At 43.0% G+C, this 9,944-nt stretch overlaps 1 protein-coding gene across 29 annotated transcripts in view; it reads right to left on the reverse strand.

The window, feature by feature from the left end:
* ZMYND11 (zinc finger MYND-type containing 11) overlaps nt 1-6,061 on the reverse strand; it is a 171,519-nt gene extending 165,458 nt beyond the window's left edge. For 6 of the 29 annotated variants that reach the window (XM_043541523.1, XM_043541535.1, XM_043541519.1 and 3 more), the window contains exon 1: nt 5,810-6,025. The gene's annotated coding sequence lies outside the window, so the exon portion shown is untranslated. Of the gene's footprint in view, nt 1-4,933; nt 5,220-5,809 lie in introns of those variants that run through there. The other 23 variants (XM_043541542.1, XM_043541539.1, XM_043541530.1 and 20 more) reach the window with 15 other exon arrangements.
* Between the last annotated feature and the right edge of the window lie 3,883 nt (nt 6,062-9,944).

Genomic DNA, 9,944 nt, shown 5'->3' on the forward strand with positions numbered 1-9,944 from the left:
ACTAAAATTGAATCAAGTTTCAGCACTGCACAACTTTATTTTAAATTAGTTCAAACTCTAATTGTTTGCAATTTAAGGAAAGTGTTTACTAATGGGGGGGAAAGGGGAAGGCAGTCTTGCAATGACACACACAAAAAAAACCCAACACAGTAACTACATGGATATCCATTTAAACATCTTGATTAAATAACCAGGAGTTTATTCACTTCTTTCATAACTAGGAGAATCTGTAATATATAGTCAAGAGTTTGCTTGGCTTCATCTTAAAAATAACTTGTCCATAGCTCTGTATGAAAAAACTCATTCTCTTTTAAAACTCAACATTCAAAGTAATAGCTAACAAATAATTTAGGGCGAGGTACTGGTCATACTGAAATCAATGAAAGCCACTGCTTCCAATAGAAGATTTATACCTAGTTTAAAGCCCAATCTCACAAACATCAGCAGATATAACCCGATTCTGCCATGAGATGTACTTAGCAGACCCCTGACATCCATAGAACTCAGTATAGATGTAAGGTCCACCTATGAAGAGTAGAGGTCATAGTGCTTACTATATACTGTGAGACGTCTCACTAACATCAGACTACTCCCAGTTACATATACTATACCAGTAGTAAGTGTTTCCAGGACTGGACCTTTTAATTTGTAACATTTTAAAACAATTTAATATTTGATTTAAAATAAAATATAATTTACACTCATTTTGCAACCAACAGACTGCAAAAGTGCATTTTCACCAGCTTTTTAAAAATTGATGTATTTAATACTTTAAAAAATAAATTTCATTGCATTACAAGCCTCTTGCAGAAAGACTTACTTCCCCAAGACTTAGCTCACTAGAATATTCCCTCCAAAATGGCATATTGCTTCACAAACTCATGACTTTGGAAAATACGGCCTGCAAGGACAAACTGACAGATCTAACTACAGAACAATAAGTAACTCATTTAGCAAAAAGAAAAGGAGTACTTGTGGCACCTTAGAGAGTAACAAATTTATTTGAGCATAAGCTTTCGTGAGCTACAGCTCACTTCATCGGATGCATTCAGTGGAAAATACAGTGGGGAGATTTATATACATAGAGAACATGAAACAATGGGTGTTACCATACACACTGTAAGGAGAGTGATCACTTAAGGTGAGCTATTACCAGCAGGAGAGTGGGGGCAGGGGGGAGGGGAACCTTTTGTAGTGATAATCAAGGTGGGCCATTTCCAGCAGTTGACAAGAACGTCTGAGGAACAGTGGGGGCGGGGGGGAATAAACAAGGGGAAATAGTTTTACTTTGTGTAATGACCCATCCACTCCCAGTCTCTATTCAAGCCTAAGTTAATTGTATCCAGTTCGCAAATTAATTCCAATTCAGCCATCACCTTCAGCACCCAACTAAAACCCCTCCAACGCATCATCAAGGATCTACAACCTATCCTGAAGGACGACCCATCACTCTCACAAATCTTGGGAGACAGGCCAGTCCTTGCTTACAGACAGCCCCCCAACCTGAAGCAAATACTCACCAGCAACCACACACCACACAGTAGAACCACTAACCCAGGAACCTATCCTTGCAACAGAGCCCATTGCTAACTGTGTCCACATATCTATTCAGGGGACACCATCATAGGGCCGAATCACATCAGCCACACTATCAGAGGCTCGTTCACCTACACATCTACCAATGTGATATATGCCATCATGTGCCAGCAATGCCCCTCTGCCATATACATTGGTCAAACTGGACAGTCTCTGGGTAAAAGCATAAATGGACACAAATCAGACATCAAGCATTATAACATTCAAAAACCAGTCGGAGAACACTTCAATCTCTTTGGTCACTCGATTACAGACCTAAAAGTTGCAATTCTTCAAAAAAAACTTCAAAAACAGACTCCAATGAGAGATTGCTGAATTGGGATTAAAATGCAAAATGGATACTATTAACTTAGGCTTGAATAGAGACTGGGAGTGGATGGGTCGTTACACAAAGTAAAACTATTTCCCCTTGTTTATTCCCCCCCGCCCCCACTGTTCCTCAGACGTTCTTGTCAACTGCTGGAAATGGCCCACCTTGATTATCACTACAAAAGGTTCCCCTCCCCCCCGCCCCCACTCTCCTGCTGGTAATAGCTCACCTTAAGTGATCACTCTCCTTACAGTGTGTATGGTAACACCCATTGTTTCATGTTCTCTATGTATATAAATCTCCCCACTGTATTTTCCACTGAATGCATCCGATGAAGTGAGCTGTAGCTCACGAAAGCTTATGCTCAAATAAATTTGTTACTCTCTAAGGTGCCACAAGTACTCCTTTTCTTTTTGCAAATACAGACTAACACGGCTGCAACTCTGATAACTCATTTAGAAATCAAGTGTAGATCCGAGTTATCAAAAGTCTTCCAGAATCTGAGAAAAACAATCTTGCCGTTACCGTCTTTGTTCACAATTGTTAGCACAAGCAACCCTGACAAACTAAGATGTATAGACTACATAAAAGATGACACATAGTGTTGCCAAAGTGCCAAGGGCACCATGCTCCAAGTATCATAGAGTGTTCAATTCTGACTACCTTCTGGGACTCTCCAAAGAGGTGGATTTTTCAAATGCTTGTAAAAGAAATAACTTCAGATTGCACTCTTGGCTTACTACAACAGAGGAACCCAGACAAAAGGGGACACAGAAACCAAAATTCTTATAATGTTAGCTTGTGGAATAAAGAATGTTAATTAGTACTGGAAAGCTCCTAAACCTTCAGTGCAAGGAGAATGACCAAAAGAAATCTCACATTACATACCAGAACAAAAAAAATTACAACCAAGAGAAATTACTGACAGAAACTCTACACAAACTACTGTTCATTTACTGAGTACATGGAGGGAAAGGAATTAACCCCAATATACTTGAATATAAACACAATCCTTGCTGAAGAACAATCTATCTAGACTGGTTCAGGAACTTAAACTCTAAAAACAACACACACATCTGTGGAGTAATTTTTGACAAATCTGAAATTTCATGGGCAAAATTCACTGCTAGTGCCAATGGTTACAGCTTCATTAAAATCAATGAATTTAATTTCATAAAATGTTATATCAAATGATGTGCATATGTTTGACAGTTGAATTTTGTCAACAGATTGACCACCAATAAATACCACAATCAACAAAGCAGCCATCAGATAACTCTTTCAGTCACTCTGAACATAGATTAAAATTTGTGACCAAAAAAATTAAATGCTCTCACAACATTAACAAACCTGTGAGTTACTGAGACCTCCATCAAAAAATCCAGTCAAAATAACAATAACTTATTTAGCTATAGAAAATTTGGGATTAAACGTGAACCCATGCAAGGAATTATTTTGAGTATACTTTCACTTCTTATATAAAACAGCAGTCAGCAAATGCTTTACTTCCCTGAAGACTTTCTGTAACATGCTCAGAATGGCTGATAATAAAATTGTTTTTAAAATGTGTGAAGAGAGACCTGGTCCTTTGTGCTGAATGAGGAGGGACAAGAAAAACTCAAGGGATTGCAACCTGAACCACAAATTGCTTTTTCTGCCCCCCCCCCGTTGTGTAAGAGATTCCCCTCAAGGAATTTCCTACAAAGGAACACCATAAAGTTCAATAAAAACAGGCTTCACAAAGGTGGGAGAAATTTTCTGCCTTCCTCTTGTCCTCTCCACTCCAATATGGTATTTTAAAAACTATTTTATTATATTTTTCAAGTAATACAATCAGTAAAGTGTGAGAGGAAGAGACTACTCTGAGATGTTAAAATGTCAAACTATCACTGAATTATACAATACTCAGCACCGTATTCAATACTTGATTTTTCAATATGTTTCTAGGTTTCTCAAGCCTAGTTCTTTACTAGTGTCGTTTAAATGCTGTTCACTACTTTGCATTTGAACAAGACCTAACACACTTAATGATAATTCTGAGTGATTTTCAGGGACAAAAACTGTGAGCTCAGAAATGTCACACAAAGTTTCCCAAGTCCCCAATGTCACTATTTGACATACTGACTTGTCTCTCAAACTAAGAGAGAGCCAGGAAAACATAATGAAATGCCCCACTATATTTCTGCTTTCTGTACCCTACATAAAGATTTGCTTCTCCTTGCACACTTTCACCTCTTAAACTTAAAACAAAAAAGGGAAGGAAACCTGGAGAGTCCTCTGGCAATTCTCTGAGACAGAAGGAGAGTCAGTACTTAAGTTAATGCTGTGGGAGGCTTAAGATAATTTGGAAATGAAGTTTTAAAAATATTATTTCAAGATTCCCTAGAACCAGGGCTGTCAAGTTTCCTGCAACACTTCTCAGGTGAGGAGAGTGAGTAAATCATTTCTGAAGAGGGAGGGAGGGAGCCTCACAAAGATTCGAGCCTCCAGGTGGCCAGGTGAGCTTCTCCACTCACATATGTGAAACCAGAGCCAATCCGCCCAGGCCCTACTGCCCCAGAAGAGCTAGAGCAGACAATGTGGGAGGAAGAAACCCACCCAGCAGGTGGGGAAGGAAAGTGAAGAGGGGCTGCCTGGATCTGATGAGCATCCTGGGGGGGCTTGGGGAGCAGGGGCCCACCTCCTGTTAGGGGGTGCTAGGGATATAATCCCCACCCTTACTCCATTCCCTCCTTTAGGGGACAGTTTGAGGGTGTAACATGCACCTTCCCTGCCCATGTCTGCCTTAAGGGGGGAGCTAACGTATCGCCGCCCCTCCCTCAGGGTCTACCCTACGGGGGGGGGGGGGGGCTACTACCTCTCTCCCAGCGTCTACCCTACCCCTCCCCCACCGCGCGTCTGCCCTGCGGGGTGAACTCGGGGGGCGGGGGTATTGCCTCCGCCCAGCGTCGGCCCTCCGGGGGGAGGTGGGGATACAGCCGTCTGCCCCCCGCCACGTGCCCCCTACAGGGGCTTGTCCCCCCCTACCCGTGTCGCTCCTTCGGAGACAAGCCCGCAGAGCAGCTGCCATTATCCGGCCCAAGCCCCGTCTCTACGCAGACACCACCCCAGCGACAGACACAGGCGGGGCCGGGGGCAAACCAGGCGCCTTGCGTGTGAGGCCGGGGCGGGGGGTAGGGGCTGTGGCTGGCCTGCGCCACACCCCGCTCGGCCTCTCCTCTCACGCGAGGCCCCGGCTTCCCCCCAGGCCCTCGTGGAAGATTCGGGAGAGGATTTCTCGTGTGTCTCCCTCCCCCGTTTCCTTCCCTCCCCCATTGCACTTCTCCCCCCCCCCCAGGTTATTTATTGTAACTTCAGTGGGGGGGGGGGGGCGCAATCCCGGCCCTTTGCAGCTGGAGCCTATGGGCGGGGGGCGCTTTTGTAAACGAGAATAAATAATAGTTAATATCCCCCCCCGCCCGCGCAGTTTCCCTGCTCGATTTCCAAGCTGGCTAGGAGATTATCCTCCCCTCACCCCAACAACAAACAAAATCCTACCTTGCACCCCTCCCCCAGCAGCTCCCCACCTTTTATTAATTATGATTATTATTGCCCCCTACCCATTTGCTTCCCCCTTATTGGGATCCCCTTCTCCTACAGAGCAGCCCTTCCCCTGCTCCCAGCTTCTTGGATCACTGTATAGATTTTGTAGGTTTTTTTTTTTTTTTTTAAGGCGCCATGTTTATAATCCTCCATCATATTTAAAAAAAAAAAAAAAAAAACCTACCCAGCACGAGACACGGTGTCTCCTCACCCCAAAGCCAGGGGGAGAGAGACAGAAACATCATCCACAGGGCTGTAAATTCAAGCCCCCCCACCTCCGCACGCGAACCCCTCCTCCCCAGACTCGAAAGTCTCTCTCACCTTGTGCTGTTGCTGCTGCTTCTGCTGCTGGAAAGGGGGGGGGGGGAGGACGGGGGAGGGAGAAGTTAAGCCAAGGGAAACTTTTCAATCGCTTCCCCAGGCCGCTGCTGCCTCTTCCTTCCACATATTTTTCCCCCCTCAGAGTTTTATTGTGTCTGAATATTCTCTCCCTCTCCTCTTCTGTCTGTCCACAGTTAAGGTTTCTGGGGTAAACAGGGTTTAGGATGGTGCGAGGGATATTTGGGAGAAGGAGAACTCTAGTGGTGTCTGCTGGAGTTGCTGTTTGTTTCTTTTTCCTTTTCTTTTCTTTTATTATAATCAATTTAAAGCACATTCTTAACTGTTTATTAATTATATATTAGTTTTTAGATCATAATGTCAGGCCAGGACCCTGCAGGGAGCTTATTGCAGGATCAGGAAGTTAAGAGGGAATGTACATGAATCAAGGCAAGATAGCGTGCACAATATCACAATACAATCTAGAAAAGGAGTACTTCATCGGATCTGATGAAGTGAGCTATAGCTCACGAAAGCTTATGCTCAAATAAATTTGTTAGTCTCTAAGGTGCCACAAGTACTCCTTTTCTTTTTGCGAATACAGACTAACAGGGCTGCTACTCTGAAACAATACAATCTAGAAATTCTGGACAAAATTTTTAGAAGGGACCACTGATTTTGGACACCCAAAAACAGAAGCATGCAAAATCCATGGCTACTCCTGAAAATTTGGCTGCATACACTTAGCTATGGTGTGATTACAGAATGGCTTTTTAATAAATTATTATTGCTGGGTGCATTTTGTATGTAATTTATAATATTTAGGGATATTTTGTGGTTTGTTTAGATATAATATAGTACATCTTATGGGGTGTCACAATATTAAATGAATATTTAATGCTTGTGTAGGCAAATAAATTCTAATTTTCATGTACATTAGAAATTACATAACAAGAAAGAAAGGAGCTTTGTAATTGCATTTCCTTTTGCAGTGCAACATCATATTCTGACACAGCATACTATCGTTCAATCCTGAAAACATTTATTCATATGAATAACTTTACGCATGTGAATAGTTCCATTCATATAATAGACTACTCAAATGAATAAAGTTAATCACATCCTTAATGCCTGATACAAAGACTTACACATGCTTAATTTTATGTGCTGTGAAGTCTCTCAATCATTCAACTGTGTTGAAGTTAATGGGACTAACTGATAGTGCTTAAAGTTAAGCACTTGCATAAGTCTTTGCTGAATCAGGGCCTTAAGCCCTTTTTTAAAATTTGTTAAGCATCAGTAAAGCAGTTTTGGTTCTATTTTTTTAAGCAGTGAGAGAGAATTTTAGACTATCTAAAATAAATGATATAAATAGAAAAAATGTAAGTAGATAATCTACTTAAGTTTTCTTGATGGGTTTGCTTGATAGCAGACTACTTTTTATTAACAGCACTGCATTATATGACTGTATATTACCATAAAAATATGGGTTTCATTTTAAAGTCAGGATTTTGATAAGCATACATCATTGGAGCTTTGCTGTCAAAAAGTTACAAACCAGCTGCAACCTTATATTGAACAGTTGGGTATAATTTCTGTTCTAGGGCTAGGATTTTAAAGGAATTTTAGATAGTTAAAGTTCTTTAGTGTATTAGACATTGTAATATGGGGCCTTTATCAGTTAGCACCTCTGGTAGCAGGATGGGGAGCTATACTAACCTGACCCCTATCCCCCTAATGGCACCAAACTCAATTCTGTGTATATCAAGTCCTTGTGATGACCCAGCCCAATAGCTGGGTTCTAGTAGTATCTACCCCCTTCAAGATAATGGAGAGTTAGAAGTCCCATAACTCTAAATGGGGGCTAGACAGCCTTAGGTGTCCTGGGTTTAGCACCTTCTCTTTGGAGTCCTTGGCTGGTGTAGATACGGGAACCCAGCACAGGTGCTGATTTTGTTTTTGCTGGTGGGTGCTTTTGAAGAGGTGTGTGTGTTTAGGGAGAGGCTATTTTCAGCATACTTATTCACTTCTTTCATATTCTAGTTACTGAATATGTGTCTGTCATTGGTATCTTAGCAGGCAGAGAGGAGCAGGTGTGGGGCACCTTGGGGGAGGAGGCCTCAGAGGAAAAGGTGGAGAGAGGGTGAGAAGAGGTGGAGTGGGGGCAGGGCCTTTGGGGAAGTGGCAAAGCGGAAGCAGTGCCTTCGGGTGAATCACAGGCAGGGCCTCAGGGGGAGGAGTCTAAGCAGGGCTGGGCCATGGGACTGAATGTGAGGTAGGGCCATGGTCTGGTTACTGGTGCCCCCCCCCCCCAACACACACACACACTTCTAGGGAGCTTCCAGCACTCCCGCCCACTCCCCAAACTCAAGAATCATGCACTGCCTATGACTGTGGCTCATGGGTGCTGAGCACCCCTATTTTTTTTTCCAGTGGGTGATTGAGCCCCAGAGCACCCACGGAGTTGGTGCTTATGGAACCCAGGCCCACCCACTCCACTGGTTTCCAACTCAGGGAACATATTTAGAATAGCCATCATCAATCCGTCTCAATCCCTTGTTGCTCGATGAGCCACCTCTCCACCTCTGCAGGCTTTTCATGCCTCTTGCCCTAATTTGCCCTCTTTGGAGTGTTGGGTTCTCTAGCAGCTTTTTCACCAGCCAGTTGGAAGAATCCTCACTTTACAATCCCTCTCTGTGAACTTCCTATTTCTTCAGGAGGTTTCTCCTCTAATTGAGGCCCTTAGCCTTTTATCATGCCCCAGTGCTTCCCTGCCTGCGGCTATGGTTTACACTACACAGCCTTTAGTGACATGGCTGTGTCGCTACAGCAGTACCGCTAAAAGTTGTGTGGTGTAGCCGCTGTTTGTCGGCTTTCCTGCCAAGAAAAAACTTCCACCCCAACGAGCAGCATTTGCGTTGTCGGCAGGAGAGCGCTCCTGCTGACAACACGTTGGTCATACCGGTGCTTGTCAGGGCAAAACTTTTGTGTTTTCAGGGTTTGTTTCTTTTTAAACACCTCTGAAAGACAAAAGTTTTGTCATTCAGTTGTCAGTGTAGACAGTCTAATGAACTGCCTCCTAGTTACTGGGTGAATTAACTACTTACAGGTGTACCTGAGCTGCCTCATTTCCCCTCATGGGGCCTGTGAGAAGTAGGCTGGGCCCCTAACTCCAGAAGGCCAGCTACTTTCTGACAGATGCCCAATTTAATTGGGGTTTGGATACCTAACTCCCGCAGGTTCCTTTGAAAACCCAACCCCATATCATTTTTAAGCACTATAAATAGTAAGAGGAAAAAGGATATACATCATGATCTAACAAACCCTTATTCCCAGGAGTAGGTCTTAGTTTTACAAAGATTCATATTGACTTAGGGCAAAACTGCAATTTTCTTCAGCCCTAGCATGATTAGTCCCTTGGGTTCTCAGAAACTATGGTGATCGTTATCACATAAATGTTTGGGCCGCAGTCTTGCAAACATTTATGCACATGCAGGATTGGGGCTTTCAGGTTTGTCCGCATTAGAAGTTTTTATTTGTTGTTAGTGATTGCCAGATCATTTGCGGTAGTTAACATATTTGTAAAGGCTAAGCTGAATACTCTCTAAAGGTTTGTTCCAGGATACAAATTTTGGGTCTAAATAAAGGACAAACATTTGTATTCTGGAAGAAATGTTCAGGGAGTGTTCATACTGACCCTAAAAATGTGTCACCAACTTCTATGCAGTGTTGTTGTAGCCGTGTTGGTCCCAGGATATTAGAGAGACAAGGTGGTGAAGGAATATCTTTTATTGGACCAAGTTCTGTTTGTGAGAGAGACACACTTACACAGAGCTCTTCTTTAGGTATGGGAAACATACTTGGAGTGTCACAGCTAAATACAAAGTAGAACAGAGTAAGCATTTGCTGACTAATTCAAACCAGGTAATCAGTTAACTCAAGGTAAATAACCCTAGTGTAGATCTCCACAGAGAAATAGGAATGCTTAGGGCCTAATCTTGCAAGATGCTGATCTCCCTCAATTTGCATGAGTATCAGCACCTTGTAGGATCCAGCTTCAAGCAGGTAAACATTTGCATAATGTTGCCCCTAGGCTGGGTCTTGATGGACAAAAAGGGTGTGTTTTTCAGGGCTTCTC

This window comes from Chelonia mydas, chromosome 2 (genome assembly GCF_015237465.2).
Source record: "Chelonia mydas isolate rCheMyd1 chromosome 2, rCheMyd1.pri.v2, whole genome shotgun sequence".
NCBI classification, from domain to species: domain Eukaryota; kingdom Metazoa; phylum Chordata; order Testudines; family Cheloniidae; genus Chelonia; species Chelonia mydas.